We start from the raw sequence: 23722 nt of genomic DNA, 5'->3' as shown, positions 1-23722 counted from the left end.
GTCCCCAAGATGAGTGCGTTATCTTTTATCAGATCCTATCTAATCTGAGAAATCCTCAGAGGGGTTTTTAATCCATTTGTCATGAAGAATATTTGGCAATACGTTTTTGCAGCCTAAATAAGCGTTCAGGATAAATCCAATTAAACAAACTCATGTCTGATATATGTAGATTCTATATTTTCTTTTAATTTCATAGCCGGCCTATCCCTCTAAATCCGTCGAAACAGTCCTCATAAATACATACAACCACTGTCAGTCTGTGCCTCAAGCTATCTATAATCTTACCAGAGGATTTGGCTTTACTCATTACACAATCGTCGTTCAATTTGTCCCTCAAAGAGCTGAGCAGAAAATGAGTCCAAATCAGGAGCTTTGCAACCGGAAGAAGACGGCACTTCCGCCGTTTCTGACATCGCTTGTCTGCTCGAATACGACTATTCGCGGACAGAAAAGAAATACACGGCTATCGGATTCGTTTATTTCGTACCGGCAGCGAAATTCTACCAACTTAGGAAGTTCGATTTGGATGCTCTCCTCAACGGTACACGTACCTTGACAGTTCAAATGAAGAATGGTGAGACCGTGAATATCTTGTAGCTTTTTAGAAAAGTTGATAAGTTTACCAAGTGCAAATCTATCGTTAGTTCTGTTAAAGATTGTATAACATCGCTGCTAGCTATAAGGACGTTGCAAAATCTATTCACACCATGCTGATCTTTAAATGTTGCACATTGGGAAGGTTACTTGCGATTTCCAGCAGCTCCTGATTTGCCATTTCACTCAACGCATTGTCCAAACGTAGGCGGCGCAGCTTTGGTCGAGCCACTTTGAAATATTGTCTTGAACAATGCTCTTCAAGGTTGGCAACAGTCATATCGCAGACATGATCAGCATCCCTTAACTCGATCAAGCTTCTATCTCTGCTTTCAAAGTGGTGACCTCTGCGCAACTTTATTTTTGTTGGCATGCTTAAGCCGAATATAAAATCTTTAAAAGTTTCCCCATTATAGTTTTTGTATTCATCCCATTTCAGCCTACGCAAATTGCTAAGCCTAACCTGAACTGGTAGAGCTCTTCCAACGAGTCAATAAGTGCTTCGTGTTTGGCGAAAAAACGAACCATTCGTTGATCAAGGGGAGCGGTTAACCAAAGGCATTTGACGGATCCCTTTCCAGCAAGAATCGCTAGAGCTTGATCTAAATGCGTGAAAAACGTATCTTCACGATTATCTGGACGTAGTTCTGATTCCTCCCAGTTCATCTCCAGGTTACGATAACGGCGGGTACTGCTTCTAAGTAACGATGGCTCATGGTCGATGCAAAGATCGGTGTAGCTGTAGCTTCTCAATGGCAACAGGTAGTCCGCTGATGGGCACAATCCGAAGATCACGTCGTTCCATTGGCGGCACACAAGCGAAAAATCCACGCGATCCCGGAAGCGAATGTTGGAGAGTATTTTCGCCAGCACTTCCGGCGGAAGTGTGCTCCAGGGCATCGTGATGGTCTTAATTTGAGAGAAGGCTGAAATGAGATAAATAATGTACGTTTATTCAATTACTAATCATTGACAATTTGCTCTATAGTCCATGTTGATTTCTTTCAGAATACTTTTGATGCAAAAATCTAAATAATGCTTGAATGCTCCGCCCAAAAATGTTCTATAAACAAAGCGGGCAGTCTATTCATCGATAGTTTTGATAAGGTTGTCAGATCTTCAAAATAAAAGGCTTATCGAAAAGGTCTTCTGACCAATTATGTAACGTATGGTAGCATGATGGTGTAAGACATCATTTTCATCGCAATAACGAAATTCGGCCTCAAATTTTCATTGTTGGCGAAATAGTTTTACTATTGAAACAATTCAATGTTTTAAAATGTTTTCAAAATGCAGAGATTTTGCAAGAAAAATGAGCGCTTCCCAAACACGGACGGGAATGTCAAGTACCTAGGAGAAAAGGAGGAGAAAATCATCCGAGCACCGCGACCGCGTGTCGGTCGCGAAAAAGCGGTTAAAGGTTTTGCAGGATGAAATAGAATTGAAACTTTGACACTGTAACATTTGTGTATGTTTCAAGCAACAAATCGAGCTAGTTTGAAGCTTGCTTGTCCTCCTCCGAAACTTGCTTATTTTCTCCACTACATCTCCGGCTTTGCTCTCGTCTCCATTTGCCGGGCTGACATCTCCGGCGGTGCAATCTTTCGGCGTTATGCCGGACGGACCTGATCCCATATCAAGATGCGCCTGATGCTGCTGACGGATTTTGTCCAAATCCGTGAGAGACTGCGCAGCTTCTTGAAGTTCGCGGCCCGGAGCGTTGGTTGTGGACCCACGCTCGAGAAACTCCCGCAACTGGTGACGGATGTCATCGATCTCCTGGATCGCACGAGTGGTCTCGAGCGGCGAAAGCTTGTTATCTTGGGATTGGCCACCCTGTCGAGCTCCTCCTCCGTTCGCCGTCGATCGTCCACCGTTACGGAATTTTTCCCAAGGGCCATTGCCGAACCGGTTCCGCCCATGGTCTCCTCCTTTCTCTTGGCGGTTTCCGTTTGGCCGAGAGTCTCCTCCGGTTTCTTTTTTATTTCCGATTGGCCGGGAACCTTCCGAATGCACCTTCGGTTGGATCCGCGGTGGGCGGTGCCACAAGTATTCCGAAAGCGGTGGAACCGGCTGTCGATGAGGCCTGACGCGGTGACGGAGTCGGCATCGAGCGGGAGCGGAATCTGCGCTACTGCAACCGGTTGCTAATTCGGTGCCGAAACGGCCTGCAGCGGCATGGCCGTCGGAAAAACTGCCGTGAGCGCAATCCCGGGCCGACATGCTGTACTAAACTCACGGCCAAAACTAAAAAATGTCGTCAAACGACCGTTCACTGCAAATTTGCAAACAAGATTTTTTTTCAAATATGTATTATCCTACACACATACACATGCGGCGGCAGTTTTTTACCGATCCGCAATGGCAGCAAAATTCAATACACTTTCTTCACTTTTTTTAAAGAACTGAGCACACAAGTAGGTCTAACTACAGACTGTCTAGGGAAACAGACTGGCCAATGCAAAATAAACAGGCACTGGCAACGTATGTTTTGCGCTTGCAACACTGCCAGTTTTGCTGGGCGTAAAGGGCGTTTGGTGTCCAGAAACATTGGCCAATCTGTTACCCTAGACAGTCTGTAGTTAGACCTGCTTGCGTGCTGAGTTCTTAAAAAAGTGAAGAAAGTGTATTGAATTTTGCTGCCATTGCGGTTCGGTAAAAAACTGCCGCCGCATGTGTATGTGTATGTGTGTAGGATAATACATATTTGAAAAAAAATCTTGTTTGCAAATTTGCAGTGAACGGTCGTTTGACGACATTTTTTAGTTTTGGCCGTGAGTTTAGTACAGCATGTCGGCCCGGGATTGCGCTCACGGCAGTTTTTCCGACGGCCATGCCGCTGCAGGCCGTTTCGGCACCGAATTAGCAACCGGCTGCAGTAGCGCAGATTCCGCTCCCGGCCAGCTCGATGCCGACTCCGTCAACGCGTCAGGCCTCATCGACGCCGATTCCGCAGCCGGTTCGAGCGCTTCCGGAATAATTGCGGCACACCTCACTGCGGATCCAACCGAAGGTTCCCGGCCAATCGGAAATAAAAAAGAAACCGGAGGAGGCTCCCGGCCAACTGGAAACCGCAATGGCCCTTGGTAAAAATTCCGTAACAGTGGGCGATCGACGACGAACAGAGGAGGAGCTCGACAGGCGGCCAATCCCAAGATAACAAGCTTTCGCCGATTGAGACCACTCGTGCGATCCAGGGGTTCGATGACATCCATCACCAGTTGTGGGTGTTTCTCGAGCGTGAATCCGCAACCAACGCTTCTGGCCGCGAACTTCAAGAAGCTGCGCAGTCTCTCACGGATTTGGACAAAATCCGTCAGCAGCATCAGGCGCATCTTGATATGGGATCCGGTCCGTCCGACATAACGCCGAAAGATTCCACCGCCGGAGATGTCAGCCTGGCAAATGGAGACGAGAGCAAAGCCGGAGATGTAGTGGAGAAAATACGCAAGTTTCGGAGGAGGACAAGGAGGCTTGGCTTCAAACTAGTTCGATTTGTAGCAAGTGTCAGTGTCAATGTTTCAGTTCAGTAAAATAAAACAACCTGCATAACCTTTCGCCGCTTTTTCGCGACCGACACACGGTCGTGGTGCACGGATGATTTTCTCCTCAAAATAGGTACTTGACATCCCCGTCCGTGTTTGGGAAGCGCTCATTTTTCTTGCAAAATCTCTTAATTTTGAAAACATTTTTAAACATTGAATTGCTTCAATAGTAAAACTATTTCGCCAACAATGAAAATTTAATAGCAAATTGCTGAATAATTCTCGAATCGAATGAAACAAAAATCGGGCCGAATGCCGAGGGAAGGAAGTTATAAGCGTTTAACGACGTATTAGGGTGTAATAACAAAATCGATTTTACAGCACATCAATTTTTCAGTTCCTTTTGGGGTCCTAAATAACTCCCCAAAGTTTGAGAACGACTGGTTCAGCCCTCACATTGCGCAAAGCGATTCAATTTTCCATATAAATTTGTATGGGGAAAACCCATTTTTTGAATTTTGATATTTAAAAAATCCACGTTTCACGCTGTACTAAAACCGGATTCATATTCGGATGCTCTGGAAGATGTTCTACAACTTTCTTGAAGAGAGTATGGTGCTAACTTGCTCCTGAAAGAAGATTCAGCGTCCTCAAAACTCGTCTAAAACGTGATTTTTGAGCAAAAAACACGTTTTAGACGAGAACAAGTTAGCACCATACTCTCTTCGTGAAAGTTGTAGAGCACATTTCAGAGCAATCAAATATGAATCCGGTTTTAATATAGCTTGAAACGTGGATTTTTTAAATATCAAAATCAAAAAAATATGGTTTTCCCCATACAAATTTATATGGAAAATTCTGTAGGTCTAACTGGTTGCGAGGTTAGAAGAGAATTTGGTTTGTTTGAATCTCAATTCGACGTCGTCGTGCTATCTTGTCGCACCCGCCATTTCGACGTTCCGAGAAAAACGCGTTTTAATGTTTGACCTTGAATAAACAAAAACCAGAGCACGCAATGTAAACAATAACAAACACGTTTTGTTTGGCTGACCATTATGTGCATTGTCCCGAAGTTTGGTTGAAGTTGGTTGCTGAGGTCCCGAGTTATAATTACAAATGTTTACGGTAGTCTAACTTGTACATGCGTCAAACGCGCTCAGACCTGAAATCCCTTTGGTCAACTGTCGCACTTACATCAATTTCCAGGGAGTGACAAGATAGCACGACATGATTGAAACTTCTTTCATATGAAAAGTGACAAAAATGCACGGAGTTTTTTCGGTTTTTATTGAATATCTCAGGATTGAAATCAAATTTTGGGGATCTGTGAAGGTCAAAAGGTGAGGCATTGTTAGCTGCACAAAATGGCGTTCTTAACTCAATTTGGCCAAAAATGCACGTGCGACAAGTTAGCACGACGGCGACGAATTCTGCTTTCTCTTTCTTATTAAGGCTAGTACGCAGATCGGAAGGAACAGGTTAGACTCTAGGTTAGACTACTTTGTAAATGACTTGAGATGTCTTGGATCACCTAAGGACTCCCTGGAGTTATGATTTGTGGCTGTTAACTCCAGTGAGTCCTGGGATGACCCAAGACATCCCAACACATTAAAAAAGCAGTCTACCATACTGACTGAAGCTATGCGGGTATGATCAGTGGTCAAAACAGGTAGAAATCTTGATTGTCACGGTGGTAGACCCACATTTCTCAACTTCAGTGAGTCCAAGGATGAACCAGGACATTTCAAAACATTAACAAAGTAGCCAACCACACTCACTGAAGCTATGCGGGAATGATCAGGGGTAAACAATCACTGACCTCTTGCTTGTTACGGCGGTAGACCCACCGGTCTTAACTCCAAGAAGTTCTTTGATGACCCAGAACATCTCAATAAGTTGTTACAACAATGCACTGTAGCCTTCCATACTAACTGAAGCAGTCTGAGTAGGATCCGTTTTCAAAATCTTCAAGTTTCGACTTGTTTCTATGGTAAGCCCCGGTCCAAACTCCAAGGGATCTTGGATGACCCAGAACATCTCAATAAGTTGTTACAACAATGCACTGTAACTTTCCATACTAACTGAAGCAGTCTGAGTAGGATCCGTTTTCAAAATCTTCAAGTTTCGACTTGTTTCTATGGTAAGCCTCTTACACAAACGGTTCAAACGGTCTTGTTTCAATCATGCTAGTTTTTGCTGATACGCGTCCAATGAAGTCAAGATGATCTAAATCCATAATAAAATAAGGATTTTATGAGTGATTTTAGAAAAAGCAAAAATACGATTTTTTGTACATTTTAACCCAAAATACTCAAACTTCAACAACTTGTAACTTTTGAACCCCGGGGTTTAGAGAGTTCGTCCAGAAGACTTTTTTTCATGTCTCGGCGAGATATTTCGAATAAAGTTTCTCCCATTCGTGTACATCCTTGGAACAGCCCCCATACAAATTTGCCCATTCTCCTAGGAAAAGCTTTCAGTAAACGATTTAGTAATTTAGATTTTACTGAATTCTCAGTTAACTGACATTTGCCACTTTGTCAGATACCGTAAACTGGGGTGACTTTGATAGCCCGAGGTAACTTTGATAGGTTTTTAAAATGCCCGTCAAATTAATATCTAAACATTTTTGAGAATTTTGATTATGTAAGCATTAAGGGATAGCTTATTATCGATCATATATGCACAAATGTGACTGTTACATTGGATGTATCAAAATTAGTGGCCAAATCAAATTTCTATAAATGCCACCCCGGGCTATCAAAGTCACCCCAGTTTATGGTATTTTGGATAGTTTACTGAAATTTCAGCAAAATGGTTGTCAAAACAACTGAAATTTCAGCTAAAGAAACGTCAAATTATTTTGCTGAAAATTCAGTAATTTTCTTTTGTAAGTTTGACAGATCATTTGCTGAGGATTCAGCAATCATTGTTGGTATTTCAGTTACACTTAACCCCCGGTGGTTGGTCACTTTTTCGTTTGACACTTTTTTAGTTTGTACCCCGTTGGTTGGTCAAAGCCAATCTAAAAAGTGACGAACTGTCACTTTTTACACGGCGCTCACGCACACTATCAAAACAACCGTTTGGTTGTGTGTGTGAAATCCGTGTAAGAGGGGTGTCAAACTAAAAAGTGACCCCGTTCGTTTGACAACAGTTGGTGTCAAACCATCGAGGTTTGAGTGTATCATAATTAGATTTTGCTTGCAAGTAGAAATGTTTCCAGTTCTATTATTTATACATTTATTTCATCAATCCCTCAAAACTAAAAACAACAGGTGGTTAGCATCGAGGCATTTGTTTTTCACATTTTTCTTACCACAATACACTCATCCCTCATATTCGGAACAGTTTACAGATCGGCCAATGTTCAACAAATCATATAAAATCGATAATTGAACATAATGAATTGCTTTTACCTTCATGTGAAAGCTTTTCTTGCGATCTTTCGATTGATTTATAGACTGGCTGTACATTTTTACGTTTTATATCAAGTTTTCAAAGAAAAACATTAACCCTTGAAATCCACAAATTCGGAACACTTTTTTCTTACGATGTAAACAAACTTTTTATTCTCTCCAGGAGTACATATTTTTTACAAAATAATGACTTCGCACTCCAAAACCAATAAAACTCATGCTTAGTAATGTTTTATGAATGGTCTGATAACTTTTTTTGTGAAAATATCAGTTAAATACAGGTGTTCCATAATTGTGGGAGGCACAACAACATCCCACAATCATGGAACAGGCAATTTGGAGGCCAATTGGAGGCAGTGTTTTGCTGCTCAGGATAAAATAGTCTTGAAATAAAGTTTTTTGCTCAAAAAGTACTACTTTTACTAGTGAAATAGCAAGAAAATGTCCAAATAAAGGCCTTAAAAATAGCAGGGTCGACAGAAAAGTTGCATTTTGCATTCTATAAACAAATTACCACAAAAGTGTTCCGAATTTGTGGGTGTTCCGAATATGTGGGATGACTGTACCAAATTAAAAAAAAACAACAACACATTTTCTCTCGGCAGCATCCCAACAATTAGTGACACTTCAGTTTGACAGACATGCAGTTACTGATATTTTTGTTCATTGGCAAATTTCAGCAAAAGTGATGATTACTGAATCGCATTCAGTTATTTGTTTTACTGAAATGGCAATCCAAAATTTGCTGTGTGTATAATGCTTTAGGTTGGTTTACGTTTAACATTCTTCTTGTCATCAAGCACACTGGAGTGCGCCAAAGCATTACAATGCATAGAAACATCACAAACAATAAAGCGGCCAGACCAACTGCGTTAAGTTAACCGCAAAGTTGTTTCTTTAGAATAGGTTGGCACATTTCTTGAATCATAATCGTTGGAAGCCATCATTCTATGAAGGTTTGGTGTTTCTGGATCCGCTTGGATAGGAACTCGTATTTCCACAAATGCCCTAGACACTTTTTGCCGTGGTTATGGCGCTACAAGTTGCTTCCTATGCTATGCTATGCTAAACTTTGACAGTAACTTTAGTGTTTATCCACCCGAAATAAACATTTGATCGAATACAAATTGAATGTCTCTTATTCTTCACAAATGTTTTAAAGCAGTCGGCGATTTACATTTATAAAATTTTTCTTTGCCAAAGAAAGTTATGATTACCTTCTCACTACAATGACCTAATGAGGAACATTACTCACTCAAAGCTTCTCACTTTTCTCACTCTCTCCCAAAGCTGCCCAAAAAGCTCAACCCGCGCACGCGAGAGTAAGCTTTCGCGTTATTCTCTCACTCTTCGCGCGAGAGTATTGCGCGTTTCTCTCCAAGGCGCGCGTCGCGGCGCAAAACTCACATCTGTGTTTTGCGCAAAACTCCTCGCGCCTTCGATCGGCGCCTCCGCCGTCAAACGTCAGTTGATCGCAGTTGGCCGTCGGGTTCGGAAGTAACTCTCTTTTCAGTGCGGTATTGTCCAGTGTGCTTTCTTTTGCGGTGATTCCGATTCGAAAGCGCGCCAGGAGAACTCTAACGGAGAAACGGAGTTTTTTTTTGCTTCTTCAACAGACGTTGCGCGCAGTTTTACTCGATTGGCGATTGCGTGTTTTGATTATTATTGCTTCGTTTTTTCTTCACGTGCACGCGGCGATCTATTATCGATGGAAGAAAGATCTGCACCTGGCGAGTGAAATCGGTCAGTTTGTGCGAAAGAAAGGTTTATGAATTTATTTTATTTACTGCGAGTATGATTTCTCGAAGAAAAGGTGAAAATTTGTGCAATTTTGTGACGGCGATTTAAAAAGTTTTTTTCAAAACGGTTGTGAAACAATTGGAAACAGCACTAAAACAAAACTTGGAATATCTTAAAAAGTTATTCTTCATTAAAAAAAAGAAGTTTTTAAGGTGCGTCCAGCAGGTTGAAGTCTAATTACCACCACGGAGCAGTGTGGTTTCGTGAGCTAACCCGGGCGTGACCAAACCCTCTTTTGGACAAGAAGGAAAACTATTTCTTGACGTTTGTGTGGCGCAAGGGGAGATCGACCCAAGAAGGCGCGCGCGCGCAAAACTGGGATTGGTCGGCGGTTGGAAGCAAAAGTAAAATAAAAGGCAAGGCCAACTTTGGGAACCTTCAGCAAACTAGACTGCAACAAAACGCTTAAGGTAAGTCACGTGCGAGCTTGAGCAAGGGCTCCGAAAAAAAGAGAAGGGAAGTGAACTTGAGTCTTTTTGGAGTTAAAAAAAGACAACCGAAAAAAATAAAATAATAAAAGTACGTAATGCAAAATTGGGGAGAGTTGCGATAAGAAAAAGTGATATAAAAAGAAAAGGAAAGGAAAAATAAAAGACGGTTGCACCTTTCCTGCTGGGGGACACAACTCGATTCCTGTGTGCATGATGACGAAAGTGGATCAGAAAGTTGTTAAGCTAAGGAGGTGACAGCAATGAACTCGGCACTGGTGGAAAGACCAAAAAAAAGGAGGGAGAGTGTGTGACAACTTGTTTAGCATGGTTGTGTGAACGAAAAAGTTGTGCACTTTTCACAAATTGGTGCTAAAAATGAAGGATGCTTGTTCTGAACCTATTTTTGGGTGATTTGGGGCATGACATGTTTTTGTTAGCATTGATTTGATGATATTTCAGTCAATCAGGTAAAATGATTCATTAAACGCTGTTTTGTTAAAGCTGTTATGATGACTGTTTCTTTAATTGTGATAAGTTTTGAACTCAAAAAAATACCTTCTTTGAAAAAAATATAATTCTACTGAAACAACTGTCCCTGAAAACTTCGTCTTGTCACTAACGGTCAAAATATTTCCTCTGTTTCCGAATTTCAAAATATCGATATCATATCGACTCAGAATCATCTTCTGAGCAAATGACTGTGTGTGTATGATTATATGTGTATAAAACAAATTTGCACTCGATTATCTCTGCACTGGCTGAAACGATTTTGACCGTTTTGGTCTCATTCGATTCGTCTTGGGATGCCATAAGTTGATAACTATAAAGTTTAGTAAACTACTTTAACTGTTATGCTATACAACTATTTTGGGTCAAGTCCGGGAGATTGCATAAAGGGTGTTTTGTCTTCCCCATCTTTCAGAGGAAAGGCTAAAAAATCACTCGAAAAATGAACTTCTTAATTCAGCATCGCAGACCCACCTTCAAGTATACCTATCGACTCAGAATCAAATTCTGAACAAATGTTGGCCTCATTCGATCCGTCTTGGGGTCCCATTAGATCCATCCCATTATTATTATGAAGTTTAGAAAAGTACTTCTAAAGCTATGCCAAAAAATACAATTTTAACAAAAGTCCGGAAGATTATAAAAAGGGTGATACAGAGCGGATTCGTTAATTCGAATTTCGCTACTTCGAATGTCCGCTTATTCGAATGCTCGCCAATTCGAACGTATTCGAATTAAAAAGCACTCAATCGTAAAAAACAGTTGTTAAACTAATGTTGACGATTCAACACCATTGTTCGGCAATTTACGAACACGTGGTTTCAAGTTGTTGATAGCTGTCAGTCGTTCCAATTTGCGAATTTGAAACATCGAAGATCTGACAACCCTATGAAATGTTATTTGCTCCTAAGTGTTACTTATACACTTTTTAGATGCCGGATCTCAGATTTTTCTATTAAGATGATGTCCGGGTCCATCATGCGACCCGTCGTCAGTTAGATAATTGAAAGACCTTTCAAATGAGCCTAAAACATTGAAGATCTGATAACCCTATCAAAGTTAAGAGCACTTAAGTCTTAATTTTAAGAATCAATTCGACTTTTAGTCTGATCACAACACAACACAATGTACATATTCCATTTTGGCAGGTATGTTGATAGATTAAAAGATTTTTCTGATGGTCCTAAAAGACAATCCTATCAAAAGAAATGAGTAATAAAGCTTAAATTATTAAATATGAATGTTCTTTTGGCTAAATGTTATCGCTAGTGTTCGATTTTGTGACAAGTCTGTTGTATAAAGATATGACGTGTAACAAGATAGTACACAAGCGACATGTAACATATGAATGAGAGGAACCATTTCAGTGCTGAGGGACAATACGCACCCGCCAAGAAATGGGGTCAAGAATGGCTTTACGACAGCAGAACAAAGGAGAGGGAACGATTTCTTGGGGCTTTTCTTCACCCTTTCTGGCTTGCTTCATAGATTATTAATTACCTAGATGTCTCACTTCGGGATTTTTCCATACATCAAGTTGGCGACACCCCTTTAGCGCTCCGAGCGCCACCACAGTCAAGTTACAGGTACTAAATTGTTGAACAAAATCATAGTACTCTATGCCAGTTTGATGTTTGTTTTTTTTTGTCAAAGTGTCACGACCTGTCACGACCAAAGAGCAAATTATGAAAGCGCGTGTAGAATCGCTTTCATAATTTGCTCTTCCGTCGTCGATTTATCGCGAAAAAAAAAACAGGAATATGGCAGGCCAACGCCAACAGCGCAGGTGGCAGCGGTAGCAGAAGTGGCGAATCCAGGAGATACCAATCAGCAGACCAAAACAAAGGAACAATAAGAGGACACGCCTTGGGACACGCTGATCCACCTCAAGCCGATCATGGACAGTGCCCCCTCGGTGACGAAACCGTTGCAGTTTTGCACCGCCCTCATAGTGTTCCCCACCGGACAGGTTGAAACGTAACGTGTGCACAAGTCACCGGGTCACCGACGGTGAGCGAATTTAACAAAATTCTGATTTCGAAAAGATGAATGAAAGTTAGTTTCAAAACAGCATCGTGAAGTCTGGTTTGTGAAGATGATAACATTTTGCTTTTTTTTCAGATAAGAAAAAAAAACTTCAAAGCTTCCGGCAGAACGCAAGCATGAATCTGACTAGTATCAAGGCGAATCCAGCTATGGTTTTGCCACAGTTTCGCCGTACGTGTTTCGGTTATAGAAGTGCCACTAAACCACCTGGCAGGCTCGAAATGATAAGAAATACAGAACCCTTTTATTGTGCGTTTGGACAATCTTTTCAAGGAATTTATTATCAAATGATTAAAAATTTACAGAAATAAATAAACTGCGACAAAAATCCTTGCATCTTGTTTGCTTTGTGATTCTTTTGCCAACAGGCCGGATAGAGCTGAAGCTTTGATTCGTCGTAGAATCCTGCTATCCAGACTCCAGCATTCGATTTCCGCCGATTTTTGAGAGTCCAGCCAAAAGAAGGCTGCGCGCTGTAGAACCGTCCGTTTTTGGCTGGAATGGCGGAATGATTAGCAGGGTAGCTTTTCCAGTACTATTTTTTCTATCGAACATAATTCTACTCACTTGCCGACACGTCTCCATGCCTAACGGTGGGCACCACCGAAGGAATCGATTCCATCCATATGATTTGTGGGGGTGTGGGCAGCCCAAATTCGAGGAATTTTTATAAAGTGATTTCAAAACCAACGACCGATGATTTCCAATTCCGCTGTTGTTGACAGAAAATAAACAACTTGCAAGGCAATAGTTGCTACGATGCAACCCAACCACTTGAACTGAAACTCGGGAGATTTTTTTTTCTCGGCATTCCCAAAGGGGTACACCCAAAATTAGTACCTGTGAATTGCCACCAGTCGCAATTTTGGCGTGGCGGTAGTGTCACCAGCCCCAACAGGGGAGTGGCGTATCTATATATATTTAGTCTATGCTTGAACTGAAACTCGGGAGATTTTTTTTTCTCGGCATTCCCAAAGGGGTACACCCAAAATTAGTACCTGTGAATTGCCACCAGTCGCAATTTTGGCGTGGCGGTAGTGTCACCAGCCCCAACAGGGGAGTGGCGTATCTATATATATTTAGTCTATGCTTGCTTTCACTGCCACTGTTGCTCATTTGAATCCGTTGATCCGTTTTAAGTTTTAAGAATTCCAATGACAAAATATCGGTTATAGTTTTGATATGTATTTAGTTAGAAAAGTATGAATTTTATTTTTTATAAATAATTTATTTGATAACAAACATAGACTTTATTGATAAAGCTTCCTAAAACTGTTGCCTCAATTCTATCATTTGAAAACCAATTTTACAGCTTTACAATTGTCGTAAAACGCTTTTTGACATTTCAAATGAAAATGCGTTTTATTGTCTAACATTGAATAATCAGAACCCAGAGCACGCAATATAAACAATAACAAACACGTTTTGTTTGGTTGACCTTTCCGTGCATTGTCCCGAAGTCTGGTTGAATTTGGTTGCCCGTGTTCCGAGTTGTTTTTACGGTTTTGTGAAATATATCAGAATTGACATAAAATATTGGGAATCAGTGATGAGCCATTGATAGTTTCACAGAATGGCGTTTCAATTCATTTTGGCCCAAAATTGGCGTGCGTCAAAATAGCACGATCACGACCAATTGTGGTTTTTTTTTAATTTTTAATTTGTTTTTAAAGTGCTCAAAGATGGTGTTCTGATACCGAAGGTTGGAATGGATCACTCAGATGATCCTGGCTGGCTGAGTAGGGTCAGCTAAAATCGAGGCAAAAATTAGTATTTTTTTAACTCTCACGATTAACTTTAACATCATTAATAAAAATTTTCAAGGATTTTGAAAATTAAGAAAAATTAAAACAAATTATCTGAAATTTAGCTGAAAAAGCCCAGCAAGTTTAACGGAAAACGATTTAAAGTTATGTTGCCAAAACCAAATAGCAAAATTAGTAAAATCTACAATTATTTAGCTGGCTTAAACTGTCAAATCTGATTTTTTGTATTAATTTCAGCTATTTTTGTATTCTTTTGAATACACCTTATCTGATTTGATACAGCATCAAATTTATTTTCAATAAAACTTATATTAGATGTTTGTAGTTTATTATTTAAATATATTTATAATTTAAATTGGTTTCGTTTTGCGTTACTAATTACATTTTGTTGTTGTGTTACATTTCATATATTTTATTCTTAGTTCAACATTAAAAATTACTTTTCAACGTTATTGAAGTCTGAAAAGTCTATTTATTTTGGCCTTCATAATTTATTATGATTTCGCAAAAAGGAAAAAATGTACTTAAGGACATACTTGCCTTTAATAATTTAAAAAAAAAAAATGTTTTCTATGTAAAATGTTTTGATAAACAAAAACTGCATAATAGTTTCAGGAACACTCAAAATGTTTTAAATTGAATTGAAATGGGTAGAATTATAAAAGGCTGGAAATGTACATGAATTTGCGTTCAATGTATAGCCGACTTCTACTTCCAAAGAAATTGTAAAGCTTTTGCCTTTGTGTCCCCTCTTTTTTGTGAGGCATTTTTGATGGGATATGTCTTTACCAAATGTCTATTGATTATTGACTCAACTTACTGAAACCGATTTTGTTGATAAAATTTTGCGAAATTCAAATGTTTCATAATATATAATTTGGCAAAGCATTTTTTTTCTGCTGATGGTAAAGACATTTTCCAATATTTGAATTTCACTAAAATAGTGTTTAGTTTGACGAACACAAAAACGCGTCTTTCTCAGAATACTTGATTTGGCATAATTAACGAATCTTCAATTATTGGCAGTATATTCGATGCTACGTACATTTTTTTATCTAGTTCTGTTCACTCTATTAGCCTACGATAGCAAACTGATCAGAAGTTAACAGAAATTTTCAATAGTCTACATTGTGGTGTATGAAAACCCGTAAAAAATTCAACCAACAATGATTGTTTTGTTATACAATTGGATCAGTTTAATGCTGGGTGTGCAAGCCTGTTATTCGATAATTTTGGTGTCACATCTATATTAATTTTCTTTTCACTTCGCTGACCATGATAATGATAACGGGTTGAACTAAATCAATGCTGTTAAAGGGACCTGCAATGTACAAAACATGATTACATCAACCCAGTTGCACAATTGAACGGCTTATCAGGTTCCATCTATGACTGAAACTGGCACCAAGTTCAATTTAACGCACAACCAATAAGTAACAGTCCAATGACATGCCGCATGGTCACCTCATCCCCGTCTGGTCACAGATCCGTAACGGATAACGATCGAAAATCCGTCCACAAATCGTACGATTGCGTAAAACCGTAGCCTTAATCACCTTTCCTCGCGAGTCTTTCCCTTACCTTTTACCCATTTCTGCCCGCGATTGTCTGACGTAATTTGCGCGCGAGCTTCGCGGTTCAGCGAATTTTCTCCTCTGTTTTTGGTTTTTTGGTCCAAATTAATATCAACAACCAAAACAAGTTTGGAAAAATTATCTTTTTTTTCTGTATCGACCGCGGTCCACGGAAAAGGTCATCAGCCGAAATGCGGTGAAATAAATTCAATCCCCCCCTCGGCTGATGGTACTGCCCTCCCTAGCCTTCGAAAACTTCACCCAAATGTGTTAAGCCGAAAAATTAAGCAAAAACTAATTAACGTAGCAAAAAGTGTTGCTAATTTCCCCCCATATATATCTGTGTAACGGGGGTCTCGTGGCGCAGGGGTAGCGGCTTCGGCTGCCGATCCCGATGATGCTATGAGACGCGGGTTCGATTCCCGCCTTATCCACTGAGCTTCTATCGGATGGTGAAGTAAAACGTCGGTCCCGGTTTCTCCTGTCTCGTCAGAGGCGCTGGAGCAGAAATCCCACGTTAGAGGAAGGCCATGCCCCGGGGGGCGTAGTGCCAATAGTTTCGTTTCGTTTTCATATCTGTGTAACACCCAAAACGCGCCGGTTGGAAGAAAGTTGTAAAAACGAATTAACTCCGAGACGGTTGTGTGCAGGCTTTTGGGTTGGAAATTAATTTGCTGGTCAATTTGTTTTCACGTGTATCCGCCTCCTCGAGCTCGCGCCCTCTACACCGCCGCCGCGGTCACCAAACTCTGCAGCGGGCCAAAAATCCCCAAAACTGATGATGATTGTGGTTAAAGATTGCCTTGCGGAGCAGCCAAAATGCATCTCCGCCATAAATCTGCAGAGGCGTACGATGCAGTTTTGGGTAATTTTTCACTTTTGCTTGAAAGTGAACGTAATAGTTTGAGGCATGCGAGACTTTTCAGATAAGCGAGTTCAACGCATTTTGAACTACAGTCATCCCACATATTTAGAGCACTCACAAACCCCGAACACTTTTAAGGCAAAATTAATTGATCTTACTTTTGTTTAAACTAGTTTAAACCATTGAATTCGTTCTGTAATAGTTGAACAGACAAATTTATAAAGTGCAGTGAATCCGGAATTTCCAAAAAAGTGTCCACGTGGTTTATGGATGGCCCCTAAGGCCAATGCAAATTTTATTTGAAGTTTTATTTATAATTTTGACAAATTTTGATTTTTGAGCCCCCCCAAGTGGAAAATGAATTGTCAGAAAAAATGGTGACGTTCTGGATTTTGATGTCTTGAGAAGAGATGTTGAAAATTAGTCGCGATACTTTTCAGGAATATTTTTAGGATTTTTTTGCGTCTTGTAGAAAGTTGTTGAGCTTGCCAATCCAAACAACTTTGTCGAATACACCAAAATTTTATTTCGTAGACCAAATTTAGGGGAAGCATCCGAGCAAACCTTAAAAACAGCTTTTTGAACGTAGCAGTTCAGGGTTAAGTTTTAGAGAAAAGTGATGTTCGGGACACTTTTACAGCTCTAAAAAACAAACATTTTTGTTTTTTGAAAAGTCTAAGTGTTTTATCTAACTTTGCAGAGTTATTTTTTAGAGTGTAACAATGTTCTACAAAGTTGTAGAGTAATTCAGTATGTTTTAGAGGACATTAAATGCCAATTTTTCACAAATTTGCAGGTTGTGCAAAAAATCTTTGACCGAGTTATGATTTTTTTAATAAATACTGATTTTTTGAAAAAAATCGAAATATTGGTCGCAATTTTTTTTCAAATTCATTTTTCGATGTAAAATCAGTTATGCAATCAAAAAGTATCAAAAAGAAATCAAAAAGAAATTTTGATAAAGTGCACCGTTTTAAAGCTAAATCCATTTTTAGGAGACTTTTATGAAAATAGTCGCAGTTTTATATTTTTGTAATATTGAATGTTTGGCCCTTTTGAAATGTTCATATTTTAACATTGTAAATCGGACCATTACTTGCTGAGATATCGACATTAGAAAATGGTGGGTTGTTTGGGTGCGACTTAGCAAACATCAACTTTCCTGTTTTTAAACCTTTGCATGGCAATATCTCAGCAACTAAGGGTCGTATCAACAAAGTTCAAAAAAACAAAATATAGAGATTTTTTCAGCTTTTTAAAAATATTATTTTCAATAGTGGGCTGTTTGCCCACTCTGCACTAATTTAAAAAAATGAAAAACTGCGACTATTTTCAAAAAAGTCACCTGAAAATGGATTTAACTTGAAAACGGTGCACTCTATTAAAATTTCACTAAAGTACTTTTTGATTGCAAATTTGATTTTACATCGAAAAATAAAGTTGAAAATTTTTTGCGACCAATATTTTTTTTTTTTAAAACTTCAGTATTGATTAAAATAATCATAACTCGGTCAAAGATTTTTTGCACAACCTGGTAATTTCTGAAAAGTTGGCATTTGATGTCCTCTAAAACATATCAAAAATGAAAAAAATAAAAATAGTATTTTTTTGCAAATCAAGTTTTAGTGATAAAAAGTTAAATAAAAAATCACCAAAAAAAATTTTTACCGTGTATCATTTTTTTCCAGTGTAGTCCGTATCCATACCTAAAACTTTGCCAAAGACACCAAATCGATCAAAAAATTCCTTCAAAAGATACAGTTTTTTGAATTTTCATATATAATTTTTGTATGGACAGCTGCCGAATTTGTATGGAAAATTATATGGACAAACTAATGATGCAAAATGGCTTCTTTGGGCATACCGAAGGCACCAAAAAGGTTTCCGACCGAAATCTGAGAGAACTGCTCAATTACAAAAACGTTGAACTTTTTTTTTTCGTGATATCGCGATAACTCGTGATGGTTACAAGCATACCCCTTATGTTTACATATCAAAAAAAAATGGTCGCTCTACAACTTTGTAGAACAATGTTACACTCTAAAAAATAAACCTGCAAAGTTAGATAAAACACGAAATTTTAAAATGAAAAAATGACACTTCTGGGTCAGTGTAGATTCGAAAAGTACATCAAATTTCCCTTAAAATGACATGTTTCAAAAAATGTTGGCTTGAAAAAAGTACATAAATATCACTTAGGTGTTCATAACATGAAACAGGGTTGCCAGATTGTCAATAGAAAATCCATGTTTCGAAAAGTACTAGATTGTCTCAAAAATCATTTAAACCTAAAAAATAAACTAATAACATGTTTCAATATCAAATCCACCAGTGACATCCAACTAATTGACACCTTTGCTAGGGTTTACTGGAAAATCTCAACATCACCCTCCCCATTGACAGCTTTTCCTCTTCCCAGCCCGTGACTCCTTGTCGCTTTCCATTTCTCAAGCAAATCTCCCGAACACACGAAACTCCATCTCTGACAACCGTCACCACATCGACACCGCGTCAGTCGTCAACCGTCACATGTTGCAATTCTGGTCGACCATAGAAGAACCCTTAGCCAGCAGCCAACACCAACACACTTATGTTTTAATTTAAACACAAACAAACCCCAGGCCGAAGTGACCCAATAAAACACTCGAAAACGAAACCACTTTTCTGTGGCCTTTTCGCCACACAAACAATCGCCATCTGTAAACAGAGCGAGCGCAAACGATGCAAAAAAAGGCTGAAACATCAACACCTTTGAGCTGTGTAAATCGTGGAGGTTCCTTGGGCTGCCCCATTGAAACTGACAGCAACTTCAAACGATGACCATTGGAGAGCCACTCGAAGTGACTCGAAATACCAACTCCTCAGTGTGACTGCTAAGTGAAATTTCCCTTTTTTGACGGATTGACGAGGTTCGTCACTTGTGCGCCCGTTGGCGCGCGTTCAAGTCTCTCGATAAACTTGCGCGCAGATGGTTGGGCAATTTTTGTCTACTAACGTGGAGGAAGCTTGGTGCCAACTCAAAGGTCGTTCGTTTTGTCTAGAAAAGTAGTATGACTGTACTGAGGGTTTGAGAATGTTGAGGGTTTCAGGCGGTTTGGATGGCATTTTGCGAGTTAGTCAGTTTGCTGAAGGCGTGTTTTCAGAGGATGCAAAACAAGTTTTGCCGCAGAGAAGAAGACGGTTTTTTTGCGCAGTGGAAATTCGATGCAGAGGTGGAGACATTATCATAAAAGTTTAGACGATTGGGGTGCGTTTTGAAGAGGACGGCTTCAATTTTCCCAATATGGCCGTGGCATTTGTGGAACCGATGATTCATTAGAGGTTTTCAAGTTAGCGTAGTTTGGAATCGATGGAAATGGTCGATTGTATGATTTCATTAATACAAAAATAGCGAAGATGTCGACAAAATATATGCCTTGATTTTTTTTTTTTTGCAATACGATAACAAACTATCTCTAAGCTCATCATTCCCAGTTTATTTGAATTTAAAACAGCCCCATAATAATAACATCAAAGGCGATCTTGAAATCATGGCATATTGTTTTGAAAACGTTAAACCTTCAAATGGTACAAGATGATCCCCATCCCCATATTCCGATTTCTTCGAGCGTACGTGGATCCTTGGACAAATGTTCAAGGTGTCTTGTCAGCATCTTTCAGTTATCTTTACTCATAACGTAGCAAATTTTGTTTACGAAATCCTCCTAGTAGGGTGCTTGAACAAGTTGTTAACTCTCAGAAAAAAAAAACAAAAAAACAAGTCAATTACTAGCAAGGATTGATCATAAATTTAATATTTAAAAGAACTTTTTGAACAACATTATCGTGATGCCGGCCATCAGTGACATGAATTTTCCTTCAAAGATATAAATTTTGCTTCGTAGTTAATATTTTGACAAAATTCCATCGAAGCAATTCTCTACGAAATCGGTCTTTTTAAAAAAATAAAAAAAATGTATTTTTTTATCCGACTGAAACTTTTTTGGTGCCTTCGGTATGCCCAAAGAAGCCATTTTGCATCATAAGTTTGTCCATATAATTTTCCATACAAATTTGGCAGCTGTCCATACAAAACCGATATATGAAAATTCAAAAATCTGTATCTTATGAAGGAATTTTTTGATCGATTTGGTGTCTTTGGCATAGTTGTAGGTATGGATACGGACTACACTTGAAAAAAATGATACAAGGTAAAAAATTTTTTGGTGATTTTTTATTTAACTTTTTATCACTAAAACTTGATTTGCAAAAAAACACTATTTTTAATTTTTTGAATTTTTTGACATGTTTTAGAGGACATCAAATGCCAACTTTTCAGAAATTTCCAGGTGATGCAAAAAATCTTTGACCGAGTTATGAATTTTTTAATGAATACTATTTTTTTGAAAAAATCGAAATATTGTTCGCAAAAAATTTTCAACTTAATTTTTCGATGTAAAATCAAATTTGCAATCAAAAAGTACTTTAGTGAAATTTTGATAAAGTGCACCGTTATCAAGTTAAAGCCATTTTTTTGAAAATAGTCGTGGTTCTTAATAATTTTAAATAAGTGTACATATTTGCCCACTTTTGAATAAAATATTTTTGAAAAGCTGAGAAAATTCTCTATATTGGTTTTTTTAACTTTGTTGATACGACCCTCAGTTACTGAGATATTGCCATGCAAAGGTTTAAAAACATGAAAATTGATGATTTTCAAGTCTCACCCAAACAACCCACCATTTTCTAACGTCGATATCTCGGCAACGAATGGTCCGATTCACAATGTTAAAATATGAAACATTCGTGATTTTTTCCTATCTTTTCGAAAACAATATTTTCATTTCAAAAGGGCCAAATATTCAATATTAAATATCTCATATGTTATAAACATAGTCAAAATGAATCAAAATGAAAAGTACTCTAACCATTTTGTACAGGGTTGTGGAGTCTTGTGATTAGATTACGCCCCAAGCACTTTTCTTGTCAATATTAATAATTGGGTCCTAAAATGAAGGTTAGATTGCTGATATTATTTTTTACAGCGATAAAGCTTATTTTTCTGAGTACATTGACCCTTTGTACGACCACAAAGAGTTTAAAATGGATTTTTAAATCAATTTTGAAAAATTAACCTCGCGGTCCTTCTTGACAGAAAAGTTCCTACTTGACAGCTCGTTCCAAGGGGACCATAGTTAATCCATCGAAAAAATGTTGTCTTGTCAATATTTTTTTGCATTAAAATGAAAAAAAGTGATCAGAAATGGTTTTTGATCGTGTTTTTTACCGTTGTACATAAAAATTGACATATATGGCTTTAGTACCCAATTGAGTACATCCGAGAACACCCGAAAATGTAATACAAAAATTAAAGCGGCCAGCCCTACTGAGTTGTTCTGATGGATTCTGTGAACGGAACACATTTTACAGAATCTACAGGGGAGGAAGGATGCGTGGACATACCGTACCAAACGCTCCGGAATATACTATTTCTAGGGTTGACTTTATCTCAAAAATACATATATCACCGTGCCAGCAATACAAACAAAAAATCGGTGCAATCGTATATCCTTGATTAAATCTTTAAGACGTTCGTTTGCAGTAACTGGATTGTGATTTAAAACAAGTTTTGCCTACCATTTTCTAGGAACGAAATCACGTCCATCCGAGACTTTCAGAGACTAATGATATCAGCCAAATGTATTATGTGTTTTTGTTTCATTGAAGGTTATTTTGATTTCAAGAAATGCTGAACTCAATATAACTAGATGGTCAATGCAATCAGGGCTGCGGAGTCGGGACATATTTCAAGCGACTCCGACTCCGACTCCGACTCCGGCTTTCTGAGTTAAGCCGACTCCAACTCCGACTCCGGCTCCGACTTTCCACAAATTGATGACTCCGGCTCCGACTCCGACTCCGGCCTTCCAACTCTAGCCGACTCCGACTCCGACTCCGACTCCAGCTTTCCACAAATTGTTGACTCCGGCTCCGACTCCGACTCCGACACCTAATCTTTATTTAAAATATTTTAAAAATTTGAATTAATCACATCACTCACATTTCAGTTCACACTTGCGCGAATACTGTAAACCGGAATTATTTATACAAACAGTATGGAACCATACTAAGCTTGATAGATAAGTGTTCGTTGTTCTATGTTACATGTTTTCAGCGTTATATAAATAAAAATCATAAATATCTTCAGATTTAAACGCATTTACAGCACAACAAATTTTCTAAATAAATTTAAATTTTGTTGTTTGTAAAATTCGAACTTTTTATTTAATTACTTTAAATTTACTTTCATTTTTTTAAATTTATATGCTAGCTAACTAATTTTTAATTGTACTTTTTTTAATGAAATATTAAAAGAAAGTTAGTCTTCATGATCGTACATATAAAATCAATTTGCATAATTTTAGGCTGAAATTTTGAAGAAACACAGTAAATATCAAAGAATAGTCAATTTTCAAAGTCACTATTTTTTAAAGCTCTTATGAATTTATTTCAGAGGACGTACATGGAAATTGTATGATCCAGCCCAGTACACACTTTAAACATATAAATAATGAGGAAATTCTATAATTTGAAAAATAAATTAAAATTATAGCAATTATATCACCCCGATTTAAGGTGTTTAAAAACAATAGACTTGTTCAAAGATAATATTTAAGGATCCACTACACGCAAACATTTTTTGCATCGATTTTTTACTGAAATTGTCATAATTCTGAATAGAAAACAGTTAGAGTTCCAATTTTTGTATTAAGTCCTGTAGAAAAGTTATGCAAAGTTAACAAGACCTAAACTGATCTGATTGTTTCAATAGTTTCTTCAAAAAGCAAAAAAAAACTTGTTGAAAATCTTGTTAACTTTGCATAACATTTCTACAAGACCTAATGCAAAAAGTGGGACTCTAACTGTTTTTCAGAGTTATGACAATATTCTGTAAAAAAGTCGAAGCAAAAAATGTTCCTATAAAAAAAGGATCTACTTAAAATCTTAGCAATTCTATGGTAATAAATTTACATTTAGTTGAATTAAAAGTTTGCAAAATTAAGTTTAGATAAGTTTTATATAGAATTTCCAGAGTTATATAAACTTTTATACTAAGTAGTCAGTAAACTTTATATTCAATCCCAATTATTTTTTTAATCAGTCAAGGATGCCTATTTGGAGTTGGGAGACTGGATTTATGGTGATTTGTCAACAAATAACTTTATTTATGTTAATTTTTTGAAAGGTGTACAAAC

At 38.3% G+C, this 23722-nt stretch overlaps 1 protein-coding gene across 1 annotated transcript in view; it reads left to right on the top strand.

Annotated features, from left to right (window-relative positions):
- Positions 1-8862: 8862 nt before the first annotated feature.
- Positions 8863-23722, top strand: part of LOC120412520 (uncharacterized) — a 105978-nt gene continuing 91118 nt past the window's right edge. The window contains exon 1 of the mRNA XM_039573018.2: positions 8863-9708. The gene's annotated coding sequence lies outside the window, so the exon portion shown is untranslated. The remainder of the gene's footprint in view (positions 9709-23722) is intronic.

The sequence above is a fragment of the Culex pipiens genome, chromosome 1, assembly GCF_016801865.2.
Source record: "Culex pipiens pallens isolate TS chromosome 1, TS_CPP_V2, whole genome shotgun sequence".
In the NCBI taxonomy this organism is placed as follows: domain Eukaryota; kingdom Metazoa; phylum Arthropoda; class Insecta; order Diptera; family Culicidae; genus Culex; species Culex pipiens.
Note: the sequence above shows the minus strand (reverse complement) of the source record. Positions and strands in the feature narration are given on the sequence as shown.